This window comes from Meleagris gallopavo, chromosome 7, assembly GCF_905368555.1.
Source record: "Meleagris gallopavo chromosome 7, MGAL_WU_HG_1.1, whole genome shotgun sequence".
NCBI lineage: Eukaryota > Metazoa > Chordata > Aves > Galliformes > Phasianidae > Meleagris > Meleagris gallopavo.
Window position 1 is genome coordinate 26887248 of NC_139410.1, and position 14040 is coordinate 26901287.

Here is a 14040-nt window from a genome sequence, read left to right on the forward strand (position 1 = left end):
TTGCCTATGAAGTAGAGACACTGAGCCCAAATCCTCCTGCTTCACATTTAATGCCTCTTGTTCACAGAAAAATGTCATGAAGAGCCAGTCTCCTTGGATCTGACTGCCACTGTGTTCACAGCAATTTAACTTTCCTGCTCTGCTTTTCTGTGCTGAAGCAGAGTTCAGGAGTGATGCTAATAGAGTCAGTCTGAGGCATTCAGATAAATTTAGTACGAAGGAGCCAGTCAGGCCTGCCGGGTGAATAGTAATGATCTTGTGAGCTTCAAGGACTCAGATCCATGGTGTGTGATCCTCTGGTTAGCAGCTTGCTCCAGTTCAGCTCAATCCTGCTTGAAAGTTAGCTGGGGTGTGAAATAGGGTAGCTATCTCTCACAGGTTCCTGCTGCTCTGTTATCTGTCTGCTTCTGCAGGTTATTTATCAATTTCCTAAAGAAATGGTCTTTCACTATTTAGGGGCCTGGAGGAAGTTGCTGATGCTGGTTTAAAACACCTCTGGTGCTAAAACTGAGCAGAGGAAAAACCTGATGGGTTCAGATCAATTAAAACCGATCTGCGTGGTAATGAAAATCTGTAACAGTGCTTCTCAGTCTACAAGTCCTTATCATGGGAAAAGATTTAAAAAACAGAAAAAAAACCTGCTTGTCTACATCACTGAGCTGTGCAGTAAGATGTAACTGTCGGCTTGGCCCTGCTTGCTGTGATTGGAATTGGTTTCAGTGCTTGATTCAGCTTCAGCTCCATTGCAGTGTTTTTTCCTGAGACTTCTGCTTGTCACGTGCAGTAGTTCAAAACCAGAGGCTGGTGGGTTCCCACTTAGGTGTTTAAATGACAGCTTCCCACACCTTCTGCCTAGGAAATCAAACAGTTCTGGAGATGTGCAGGGTGACCAGCAATTACCAGTTACATTGCCTGCCTGAGCTGTCCTCACCATTCCTTGGTGACAGGTAGCAGTAGAGCACAGATAATAGAGATAATTGTACAGACTTAGCAAACAGATTTAGTAAAACATTTCAGAACGCTTGGATAGTGACAGTGTTTGTGTAGAATGGGGAAGTCTTATCAAACCCATTTGTGAAAGAGGGATAATCAGGCACAAAAGTGTAGCAAGAGGTCTTCTTGAAGTTATGTGGGCTTTGTGCACTTTCTTTTGTGTGTGTGAACTTAACATTCTGCTCACGGAGCACATCCTGACAACTCTGCTTGACTTTAACTTGCATTGCTGGGTCACGGGCCAGGAAAAGCACACCAATACCTTTGTACCTTGGGACTGTCAAAAGTCACGGCTAAAGTGACAGTGACATCAGCTTGGTGTGCAAACACTCAGCTCTCCTTAAACCACTTGATGTGGGCACCTATATATGGATGCAGGTGACCTACTTCAGACAGGTTGTACAGTTTGCTCTTAGTCTTGGAAATGGGATTAACACACCTTTGCTGTGTCCACACTAGCCGGTCAAATGGCTTTAAGATATTTATTACACTGACTCTCTAAGTATACATAGGTCAGACCCACATCTGGTCCAAAAAATGGCCCGATGCCAGCAACAGCAGAGAAGCTGCGGTAATTTACGCAGGTGGAAATTCTGACCTGTGCTCAGCTGACAGACTCAGGTGAGGATGCTACCAGAGGACTGGTAGCAGAGTAAGAAAATTTCTAATTTCATGCGTTAAGGCATTCAGATGATGTTTCTCATCACCATGGTATCCAAATGCTTAAAAAAAAATGAGGCACTTGGGTGCAGGGTCCATTCTGCTTGCTATTTGGTACAGTCCCTTGTGCTTTTTTTCATAATGAGTGTGCTGCTGTGAAAGTTACATCTATTAAATGCTAAATGTAAGAGTGATTTAATGACATGCTATTAAAAAGTTCCACCTACCTAAAAATGCTTTGCTTTCCAGCCAGGTTGGTAATATATTCCATATTTTACAGAGATCTCTTCTTGAAGTGAATGCTGTCAGGAACCATTCAGAGCTCTGATCCTGCTTTTTTTGGTCTTTTACGAGTGCCAGGTTCTCTTTTGCTACAGGTCCAAGTGCTCTGCCCCGAGGTTTGTGCTGTGGACGTCTCCCATGGGTGCACTGGTTACTTGGAGGTACGGAGAGGTGCCTCCTGGCTGGTTCCACACAGCACACTTTAATGGAGCTATAAACATAGTATGTGATTTCCTTTCCTTGGTCTCATTTTTCCTTATACTTTTTCCTCTTGGTATACAGCTAGTGAATGTAGAAGCTACATGCTGCTTTTCCAAATGGAGCAGTTTGTTTAATGTGGAGTTTCTCAGAGTGGAATAAATACCTGTGGTCTTCTGAGGAACTCAGAACTGGATTGTAGTTACTACCTGTGTGCAGCAGCAACATTCCCTGGGTGAGGTGTGAATGAGAATTACAAAGAGATGTGAATAAGCACTACTCCAAAGAGTAAATTTCAGACTGGCAAGAAATAAAGTCATATTGCATATCCAAGGGGAATATATAGCAGAAAGGAAAACTTCCTCTTTGGAAATTACCTTAGCATTTCTTATATTTAGGGAAAGAGACTGTGCAAGGTATGGACAGACAGTAACCATGGTTCGTGGGCTGCAGGGATTGCTGGGGGAGCCCTCCTCCTCCACAAGTAAATACTGTTGCCCCTGCATTGCCCTCCAGTCTGGAGTGCAGCTCTCATTTGTTTTACTTGCAGCAGCTCCCCAGCAAAAGCTTTCCTTTCGTATATATCTGGAAGATAAAGGAAAGAGCATACCTGGCTCTGAAAGTCCCAAATCCAGATGAGCCTCTCCTGTTGAACTGAGCAAAAGTACTTAAGGGGGGGTGGGAGGGAAAGGTGAGAGTCTATCAGCCCTTTGCCTCATTTCCTGCTCCTGGGGTGCAGTGACCCCTGTGTGCACACAGAGTAGCTGAATTTCAAATGGACAGGACAGAAACATTATATAGATTAAAGTGAAAATCCTGGTATTAATAGGATAGCACAGAATTGGTGTGCCTAACTAGCAGGCACATGAAGTGCACACATGAACAAAGCAGGACTAAGCTCTTTTTTTTTTTTTTTTTGGTCTACTGTGCAGCAATGCTAACAGCTGCAGCTAATGACTTCTAAAAGGATCTCCTCTCCTGCCTCCCTTTTTTTTGCCCTTACAATCTATGTATGTATTTTCTCTAGGATGAGAGCTGTTCCAGGAACTGGATTAAAGCTTTTCCAGTCATTACTTTTCTTTTTGGTGTACGGGCACCCTGTGAAGAGTAGCTCAGACAGCAGCCTGAAGCACTTAGGTTTCTGAGTTAGCCAACTGTAGTGATCTATTTTTAAAAGATTATTTTCATGAATTGGATTTTGTGACCTGATTTGAACTGGTCTTGGGCACACACGTGTTGTGCTGAGCCCACAGGACTGTCCCTCCTGGCCATCTAACCACTGCAATCCTGGCTGCTTCCTGAACGGATCTGGCTCTGAGGCTCCATCTTTGCCTGGCTTGGTAGGGATAGCATATCAATCACTTATCAGGCAGTAACAAATTATTCTCTTCCTCTTCAGTCCTGCTTCTTTGCTGTCTTGGTGGTGGAGGGAGTTTCAGGTCTGCTGCTGGAAAGAGCAAAACTGTTTGTAATATTCCAGTTTCTTGGCTGTCCTGTTTCCCTTCAAGTGGTGGGAGTCTGGAGTTGTGGCTGTTTCCTTTTATGAAATGCCATTACGTTTTTTATTTTGACTATCTGTAAAAAGTGATTTAAAACCCTGCATAGAGTTAGGTTAAAGAGTTTGTGCAGAGATTTATGTAAGTTTCACCCTTAATTCTGCCATTGACTTACAGATGTAGGTACTACGTAAGACTTTAAAACATGCATTACAAAACCACGTATCTCTATTACACCAAATGATGATGAACAATCTTGATTTGGAAAGCCACAAACTGTTGTGGCATTGGTTCCTTACATCTAGTCTGGACTCATCCTTGTGCAGTTCCTCTTAACATCAGAGCATGCAGGAGCTCTATAGAAGCACTCTGGTGGGCAATTGGCCCTGGTTTTATCTTGTCACAGGCATTCAACATATAGGAGTAAATATAAGCCTCATATTCAGTCTCTTGACACTGTCTCAATGTGTGTATTGTATAATTCTACACAATATTTCCACTATGCTGAAGTAATTTGAGTTTATTCTCCTTCCAGAAACAAATGGGAAAGCTGTAATGTATTGCTTTGAATTAGGAAGTGTTAATGTTCATAGAAGTGTTTTTGTTTGTTTGTTTGTTTCAGTGTCACACTTTTACATACAGATAAATAAATATCTTAATTGGAAAGCTGAAGGTTTGTCATGGGAGTGTTTATCATACAGTAGTGTCCTGCAGAGACTCTGCAAATGGATATTTAGATGGAAACTGTCAGGGTTTCTTCAGCGTTGATGTTGCTGGATATGTCATTGGCACATACATGTTTAAGCGCCAAAGATATACCTAGATATTGAAACTGCATATTGTTTGAAGTTAAACCTCGAATTTTAAAGTTTTGAAGCAATTGGAGCAACTAAGGAACATCCCCTTTAACTCAAGCAATTTTTGGAAAGGAGGCCTTTGTTCCTAATATTCTGACTAGATAAGTATACTGTATGGGATAACTGTATTCTTCTAACTATATGCTTTGGGATAAATACATCAATTTATTGCTTTTCTGCATTTCTTTTCTAAAATTATACCTTCTAACATTGCTGTCCATCAATAAGTGTTTGCTGAATTTGTTTGTCTAAACTGATGCATTTTAGTACTGAGAGGTAATTCATTCTTGTGATTCTTCCATGGGGCTTCAAGATGAATATGCTTGTTCTTAGCATCTCTAGTGACTCTGCACTACTGGAGCATTTCCCCCTACGAAGACAGGTTGAGGGAGCTGAGCTTGTTCAGCCTGGAGAAAAGAAGGCTGCAGGGTGACCTCATTGCAGCCTTTCAGTACCTAAAGGGAGCCTATAAACAGAAGGGGAATCAACTCTTTGAAAGGGTAGGTAACAGCAGTGAACAAGGGGAAATGGTTTTAAGTTGAGGGAGGGAAGATTTAGGTTGGATGTCAGGGGGAAGTTCTTCACAGAGAGAGTGGTGAGGTGGTGGAACAGGCTGCCCAAAGAGGTTGTGGATGCTCCATCCCTGGAGGGGTTCAGGGCCAGATTGGATGGGGCCCTGGGCAGCCTGGTCTAGTATTAAATGTGGAGGTTGGTGGCCCTGCATGTGGCAGGGGGGTTGGAGATTCATGATCCTTGAGGTCCCTTCCAACCCTGGCTATTCTGTGATTCTTGCTTTAGGCAAAGTAAAACATCTATAGCCTCTGAAAGCTCTGTGTCAGGGGCAGCATCTGCAGACACCGTGTTCAGGCATCCTGCTGCCAAAGCAGTCTGGGAACACACAGGCTTGCCTGCACACGCTGCCTGCATCACGCTGCAGCCTGGATGCCTAGGGGAAGCCTTCTTATATCTCCAGCTTTTCCTGTCCAGCTACATGTGGGTCCCACGTGTCACAGTTCATTGTTTAAGATGGCAAAGTGCGTTGTAGTCCTGCAGAGTGAAAGGGACTGTAAAATGATGTTATTGTCATTAAAGAAATTTATAAGCTGTAAAACACTACGTGTTGGCCAGGCAGTTTTCCTATTTCCACTGCTTGATAAGAGACTTAAAGGGTACACCTGTTGTGTGCAAAGAAAGGGAAAGATATACTCTGGTTTTCTTTAATATCCCAAATCAATGGGTGCTTGTTCTGATGCTGACTGGACCCAAGCTGTAGCAAACAAGTCTTCCCCATATTTCAGCTTTCTTCTCCTTGTTAGTGTGCAGCACTCATACAAAGCAAATGATGGCACACCAACTTTTCTGTTGGGAGCTCTTGAGATTCTGCGTCTGTAACTTTTCTGTGGCTCTCTCTTAGGCATAGTCTGGTTTGCTTTATCTGCTGGGACAGCTCTGTTGGTATTTCTAATGGCACTACATGCAGTCACCAACATTTCATAATAAAGTGGAAATGCATCCTGGAGTTGTATTTACAAGTGGGAATGTTGTTGTGATGAAAATGCTTTGGTAGTAAGCTTGTGATAAAAGAATGAGTGTTGCATGCCTGTGAGATGAAATGGTTGTGCCTTTATGAGTAGGAGCCATAATTTGAATAAAGGATTCTTATGTGAAAGACTACCATCTTTTATTAGGTTTTCTATTCTATGCATCTCATATTTTCTATGTCAGAAGTGTAGGTTCTTCAGTTTTTCTTGTTCTTAAATATCAGTTATCCCCTTGCTGTGATAACTGAGTCATTGCAGAAAGAGGATTTTTGCATTGGAGTAATCCTAGAAGAAAAGATTGCTTTTGTGAAAAGCAAAGCCCACGGTCCTGTTGTTTGTGCTCCTCTTGTTTTCATTAAAACTATCTGTGTTAGCCTGTGAGCAGCCCACATCATCACCAGTTTCTCCTGCTGCTGGTGCCTGCAGTGAGACCATAATCCTGTGATTGTCATCACAGTGCCTTCCCATATAATGTGATTTTACAAATCTAACACTGTGCTTTCTCTGCAGGAACAACAGCAACAGGATAGGATATGAATAGCAATACTAGCAGGAGAAAGCACGAGTCCTATTGTCTGATAGTGCTGGACAAACAGCCAGCCAATTTTCACCTTGTGGTATCAAGGTTGTAGATAAGTTTAGTGGATAATGCAGAATTCTAGAGATGGACATCCTAATTCTGCTGTGGCCTGCTGGGTGACATTAGGCAATTAGCATCACTCCATGCCTCAGTTTCCCTATGAGAATTGGGTAATTGGCTGTGGATGAAAAGCACTATACAATAATAACACTTAAAGCAATGCATACAATGGTTATTAACACAGAACACTGTCATCATCTCCACTTTATAAATGTGAGGAACTGAGGCAGAAAATGCTTTGCCGAAAGCTATTGATGGAGGCAGGGCAAGAGTCCTCATTAGACCTCTGGAGCTGGCAGCTGCCTGGGCTCTGCACTGCTCTGCACTCTGCCTGCCCCGCGGTGCTGGTTAAATGCAGGGGACCTGGGGTGTGGGACAGGCATAGGCTCGTTCTTGTCAGTGCTCCAGCTGAATTGAGTTGGGAAAGTAATCAACAAAGGGTTGTTTTTTTTTGTTGTTTTTTTTTTTTTTTTTTGTCTTGGAAAAATGTTTTTGAGCCCTCCAGTTGTAATGAGAATATGTTAACAGTACAAAATATATGGGACAGCTTTGTCCTAATTAGTTTTCCATTGAAATTAACAGCCCTTGAGTTCAATAGGAATGCATTTAGGCTGACAGAGTGTCATTGAAAAATTCTCAGCACTTTTTGCCCTATGGTTTTGAATACGAGCTGAAGCTTGAACATCATGGAACCTCTCCTGGGCAGAGCTTTACTCTTCATTTCAAATGTTTTCCCATTTTTAAAGCCAGCTTCTTTGTGTAAATTGAGTCCATGTTATTTTAGGACGTATATTTAGTATCCAACCAGTTTGCTTTTTTCCTCTGAAGTTCTTGGACAGCAAATCCATTAAGAAATCTCACTGTTGCCAAACTAGTTTAAGATATTTGGAACTGTAATTACCTGCTGAACTTTTAAAAAGTAATTCAGTAATGAAAGCAGTGAACGCATTCTGTATTGTTTAAGGATTGCTTATAGAGATAAAATGGTTTTGGCAGTATGTCAGACAAGTGCTTTTATTCCGAAGTATATGCTCAACAATTTTTATTTTTATTTTTTCCCCTTGAATGGATCTGAGGAGTCTAATCCTTCAAAATATCCCCAGACAAATTTTGGATTGCTAGTTCCTTTATTCTTAAATTAAAACTATCACTTAGCACTTTGCACCTAAAGATAATCTTTCACCTCTGGATCTGGAAGAATTTTACAAGCCAAATGTATTCAGTCTAACCAACCTTCTGTGAAACAAGGAAATATCATTACCCGTTTTATGGTGATGTTACCCAGCAGGAAGATACAATCTGGATCACACATCAATCCTAGCAGAGATTTCTGGAGCAGGATGGTGTCAGGTGTGCCCAGGTGAAAAGCTTGGGGAAAAGATTATCAGAGCCTCACTACTTGTGGCAGACTTGATTGTGATCCTGGACATGGGTCTGACTTCATTTTGCAGGGAAACAAAAGATGAGTTCAAAACTGTTCCCTCACACCGTGACTTGCAGATTGTGTTTGCGTGGATCCCTTAGTGATCTGTGCCTACGTAGTCTGGAAGGAGCTCTGATATGCAAGACAGTTGGTCAGTGCAGGGGGAGAGAAGGAACTAGACTTCCTTGGTACCCTACAGATAACAGGTAACATCTCATAGCAGCACAGCTTCAGTCACCTCTTGAGCTATAGTTAAGCATTCATTTGTTTCAGTTGCTCCAGCTCCAGAAGGATGAATCTTAAAATGGAAGAACACCGAAAGAGCTGCAAAGCTTCTCTTCCATAAGCAAAATGTTATCTGTATATGGCTGTGTAGTATTAACAACCCAAACCTAGTTACCCTGAAATGAATAATTTGGTTTGAGAATGAAGGTCATTAGCACTAGTATCTTTTCTTCTTGTACTAATGGAATGAAAGCTGAGTGGTGTTTCCCATGAATCATACTTTTTACAGTACATAGTTCATCTGTGACAACCTCATATGCCATTTTTCCCCAAACAGTATCTACAGCTGGGGCCAGATGTGCTGCTTGGCTTGCAGCTGAGCCAAGTTCAAAGGCTTTGAGCCCGAGCCAGGCCAGAATGCCTGCGCCCTATCCCCACTGCTGCGGGGTCAGTGTCTACAGACGCAGCCACACGTGCAGTCCTTCTCTAACCCAAATCAGTCAGAATGATCTGGGTTAAAGAAAGCCTTCCATGCTTTTAAATAGTAAGCCAACCTGGATCATTTTGACACAACCGGGTTAGGGAGCGCCTGCCTGCAGTCGAAGAGACAGATTGGAGGGGGGTGGAAATGCAGCTCTGTTGCAGCCAGAACAGGCCTTGAACAAGGGTGAGCAACTTCACCTGTGGGTGAGCTCAGCTGCCTGCCCACGTTTGGACAATAGTCTTGTTTTACAGGAAATAATGAATTACTCAAAAGGCTAGAAATGAAGCTGATTTTTCCCAGGCTTGGTGTTGACTTATCAGTTTGCAGTCTGATGCTGTGCGTAATAAATGAGATTGTAGATGTGTTCCTGCCTAACTAGGTAGTGGCTGCTTTTTCCCCTACAGAAAATTTAGAGCAACTTCAAGGTTTTCCCAAACTGCACTTGCTTCCGGTTACCATAAGGGACCCTGTTAGGTATTATTTTCTGGCTAACAGAAGAATTTTCCAGGTGTTTATGAGCAAGTAACACATGTGGTCTTGACATAAGATATGCCCTGTGTGTTTTCACAGCCCTCTAAACATGCTGATAAGGGGCAGATACAATTAGGCTTTCTGCAGAATCTGAATGTAAGCACTCAAGATTTAAGTGCACAGCTGATAGTCTAAAATTCCCTGTAAAGCTATCATGGACAAGTTTGTAAATGTTTCTGTTTGCCACCGGTCTTGGCAGGGATCACACTGTCTTCTGCTGTGCTGAGATTCGATTACTCTGATTTAACATTGGTGTGCATGGGAACAGAGTTAGGCCCACAGAGAGCATGGGTATATCCTTTATATCCTTCTCCATCAGGGAACTGTAGGCAGTGGCTACACATGTCGTGTCCATGCTCCACAATGAGGTTTCATCAGTCTGCATGCTCCCTGAAAGTTGCTGCCCACTTTGCCCTGAATAGTTGCACCTGGTGCATGTTGCAGGTGTTGGTGATGGCGTGTGACAGCTTCACGTTGTTTAGCTCTGAAGCTGATGATAACAGCCAGAGAAGTGACTTTCCCACATGGGTGTTTATTTCCAAATGCATTCACACTGTGGCTCAGTGTTTCCCTGGCTGAGGCAAAGACTCGACCTCTCTCTTCTTTCAGTTCACTTCACAGTACTTGTAATGAACAGACCTAGATGTTGCAGCATGTTTTTCTGGGTCACTGACTGCATTACATGCTTGTCCTTCACAGAAGAAATACAATGTCTTTCATCTCAGCCAGTCAGCTTGTTTGTGTTGCTTTTAATTTTGTTGTAGCCATTTAAACCCAGTGATTTTGTCAATAAGCATTATTCATATGGGGAGAAATAAATTGATTCATTCTTGAAGCATGCTCCCTTGTGCACACAGCCTCATGCATGGTTGTAGTACAACACTACAGCCCGTCCTGCCCAAGGGAGCTGATCCTATCTGTGCATACCTGTGGGGTAGTGCCCACCTGTGGATATGAGATGTGGGGATCCTGCACCATGGTTCAGGTGCTGGTGTGGCTGAGTGGTGCTGGAGCAGAATCCAGTTTCAGCTGACTGCATTTGGCAGATCCCCGTTTTCTCTTGCCTTCTCAGTGTGTGCTCACAGACCTGGTGTTCCTACTTGGTGTGTGTTTTTATGCAGAGACAATCTATATACAGTCTACAGGCTGTCTTCAGCATTTTGAAAACCTCTGTGCATGAATGATTTATTTGCACTTCTGGAAACAAGCTTGATAGGCACCAAAAAAAAAAAAAAAAAAAAAAAAAAAAAACACTGGAAAAGCTGCAACCCAGATGCTTTTTCCTATGATTTGATTGTGTTTCATGGGAGTACTTGGCATTCGGAGTGCTGCCTCATCTCCTTCAAATTGTGTACCTGCCCAGAGGCCAGGACTTGTGGTTTAAGTTGGAACTGGCTACCTTCAACCTTAAACATTGCTTTTCTGCAACAACTGTCTTTTATTTGTAGAATTTCAGTCCAATTTCATGGTATTCATGCTGTTTCACTTACCAATTCTTACGCTTATTTTCACGCTACCTTTGCATCCTAGTGCTGTGATGGTCTCCTCATCAGCTCATCCTGAACATTTTGGTGGTAACAGGAAAAGCATCCATGTTTGTTGATGGCTTCAGGAAAACCTCTTCAGCATTCTTTAAAAATAGAAAGAAAAATGGATGATTTTATGAATTTGGTCAAAAACTAAGTGCTGAAAGTTTTGTTTGAATGTTCTCCAGAAAGTTAGAATAGGAATTTAGTGGATGAGTGGTTTATATTCTCTGAGCAAAAAAAGCAAGATTTTTTCTTTTTCAGGACTAGTTATGTTATCTGTTTGGTTATTTTGCTGAGTCATAAGCCTTATTTCTTAGTAAGAAGAAAGTTTTGTTGGACATGTCTTAGTCAGCCCTCCCCCTCCAATTAGTTGGCTAAGTATCTCCTATAAAAACCATTCTGCATTCCTCACCAGTAAATTTATCAAGACCTTAATATTTAAGTTCCAAACAAGGCTGATATGTATTAAAAAGAAAACAAGCAAGCCTTTGAGCTGTCTGTTCCAGAGTTAATGGAGCTATCACCTCTTAGTGCCAAAGTGATTGATGTGCTCTCTCATGGAGTTGCTACTTCTCTCTCACTCCTACTTGTCTGCATGTTAATGCCTTCACTTGTTGAATAATGATGCACTTTAATACAGATTTGTCTTATTTTTGTTTGAGTCCTGACAGGCCAGAGGTATGTGTGTGTCTTTCTAAAGCTTGCTGTATGCTCCTGGTCACCTGGAGCAAATCAAGGAGAAGACCTTTACCTGCAGACTATTATTGCCCTTCTTCTGAGAGCACCATGCAGTGAAGCCCGTTGGCTTGTTGCTTTCCAGGGACTCTGCACCTTTGGCACTGGATGCATAGAGGTCCTGTAATCTGCTTGGGACTGCCTGCAGCAGTTTCCCCAGGCAGCCCACCACCTAGTGTGTGGGCAGATAGCCTCCCTGATGCAACGAGCCTTCTGTTTGTCCTTCTGTGTCTCTAACAGTCATTTTATGGTAAAAGTAGCTCAGCACGATATTACATTTACAAGCCTGCAGTTATATCGTTTGTAATAATAAATATTTTAAAAGGCAAGGGCAATGTAGACACACTGGGCTAGGTTTAAAAGTTGAAGCAGCAAAGGCACGTGGGGAACTGATATCCTAAATAGCATACGCAAAGGGTAAAGATTTGGCAGTGTGGGAGAAAGGCGGCTTTGGGGACATGCGCCACCAGTGAATATAGGGTAGTTTCAGGAACTGTAGAAAGGCTCAAAGGTATTTGGATCTACTGCTGCCTCTATGAATGCAATATGTGAGCAGTATATCTGAAAAGTGGAAGGAAAAGCAAGAGTCTCGCTAACAGTAGTTAATTCCCTGAATCCTTTTGTGCATGTTTTCTCTGTTTTTTAATTTGAGAGTCTGGTACTTTGAGAGTCAAAGGGGTCCTGGGCTCAACGTTGGGAATGAGTAATTTAAAAAAAAAAAAAAAAAAAAAGGAAAGAAAAGAGAAAAAAGCCTGCCCCCATTGAAAAATATTATATATAACGTGAATGGGAGAAGCAGCATCTTACCACATAGCTGCAGTCCATTTTCTAGCTATTTGCTGGTTTGCAAACTGTTCCTTCCTCTTCTCCTGAACTTTTTATTCACAAAATGTGCAAAGTGCTGCTAGCCATTGAGACACTTTGGGATTTATGTCCCTTGCTTTGTTTCACAAATGGATACGGATCTTTTATCCCTTCATCAAGCTACTCCAGAGAGCTTTAATATTGCAAATATGCCAGCAATGTTCAGCTGCCATATTCCTGCTGCTCGAGCAGAAGTTTATGGCAAGGAAAGACAGATACATGTGGAGTTGGGTTATGAGACTGACAGATTTGCTGTCATGTTTCATTGTAGTTTAGGTGAGATGAAGCTATTTGTTGTTTTTTTAAAAATTTTTTGTAGATTGCAAAACTTAAGCAGAAATAAAGAAAATTTAACAAGTAAATAGAGCCTAATTTTCCTATGGGTGTGAGTTTGAAATGTTTTCCCTGGTGATTAAAACACCTGGTGTTGTTTTCCCAAATGATTAAAAAAAATAAGGCTCATCTAAATGAGAGGAAGGAGACAAGGCACAAGGCAGTGATTATCACAACCTCTAGGGACAGCATGCCAGCTCTCTTGTGGGACACCGTGAGCAGTGCTCATCTACAATGGGGTTACTGCAACTTCATTTAAATTGTTCTCACGTGTGCATTTGTTGTCTTCCCTTCAGCAGCTGTCAAAATGGGGCTAGTCCATGTTGTAGCATCTCTTCGTTTTGGTTAGTATTTACATAGTGAGGCTGTAGGTATGATTGCTCACACCAGAAGTTCTTGCCTTAAGCAAACCAGGGAGTAAAATGAAGTTCAGAGTTGTTCTGCTCTTCTGTACCTTGCACAGTAGGTCTGCATGCCCATAATTTGTCTGCTGAACGTAATTTAGGATGTCTAAAAGGATAATGCTCTTTTCTGGTAAATCTGGAGGAATTTTTGTCTGTAAGGTAAACTATGAAGAATTAAAAGGAAAAAAAAGTCCATTCATTATGTAATTTTGTCTCCCTCTTATTGTATTTCTTTAGTAAAATATCATTCATGTGACACTTGGATGTTACAGTGAATCTGTGTTTAAAAGTCTTACAAATGATTCCAAAATGTATTACTTCCTTTGTGGAAAATATGTTTTCAGAAATTTAGTGAGCTTTTTTTTCTTTTTTTCCTCTCCATGTCCAATTTACTGTCCAGCTCTAGAAAAATAAATGAATCTAGGAAAGCTGGTACTCTGCTACTGGTTTGGGTGTCATTCAGACTTGCTCCTATTTGGATGGCTCCAGCTTTTTACCTTGTCTTTTGGACTTCCTGTTTTCAGAACAGATTATGTTACACTTCTCGGTGCTTCTTGTGTGTTTTTGGGATTCAGACAGCTGTACACAAAGTCCTGTGTGGGCAGCATGATGCAAAAGCAAAGCAGATACCACCCTTACCCTTGAAGGGTGTTAAGTTCTTTACTATGAGAGTGGTGAAGTGCTGGAACAGGCTTCCCAGAGAGGTTGTGGATGCCCCATTCCTAGAGGTGTCCAAGACCAGATAGGATGGGGCCCTGGGCAGCCTGGTCTAGTATTAAATGTGGAGGTTGGTGGTCCTGCATGTGGCAGGGGGGTTGGATTTTCGTGATCCTTGAGGTCCCTTC

At 42.0% G+C, this 14040-nt stretch overlaps 1 protein-coding gene across 20 annotated transcripts in view; it reads left to right on the forward strand.

The window, feature by feature from the left end:
* The window catches only part of KALRN (kalirin RhoGEF kinase), a 451786-nt gene that overhangs the window by 9634 nt on the left and 428112 nt on the right, over positions 1–14040 (forward strand). The gene's annotated exons all lie outside the window — the stretch shown is intronic.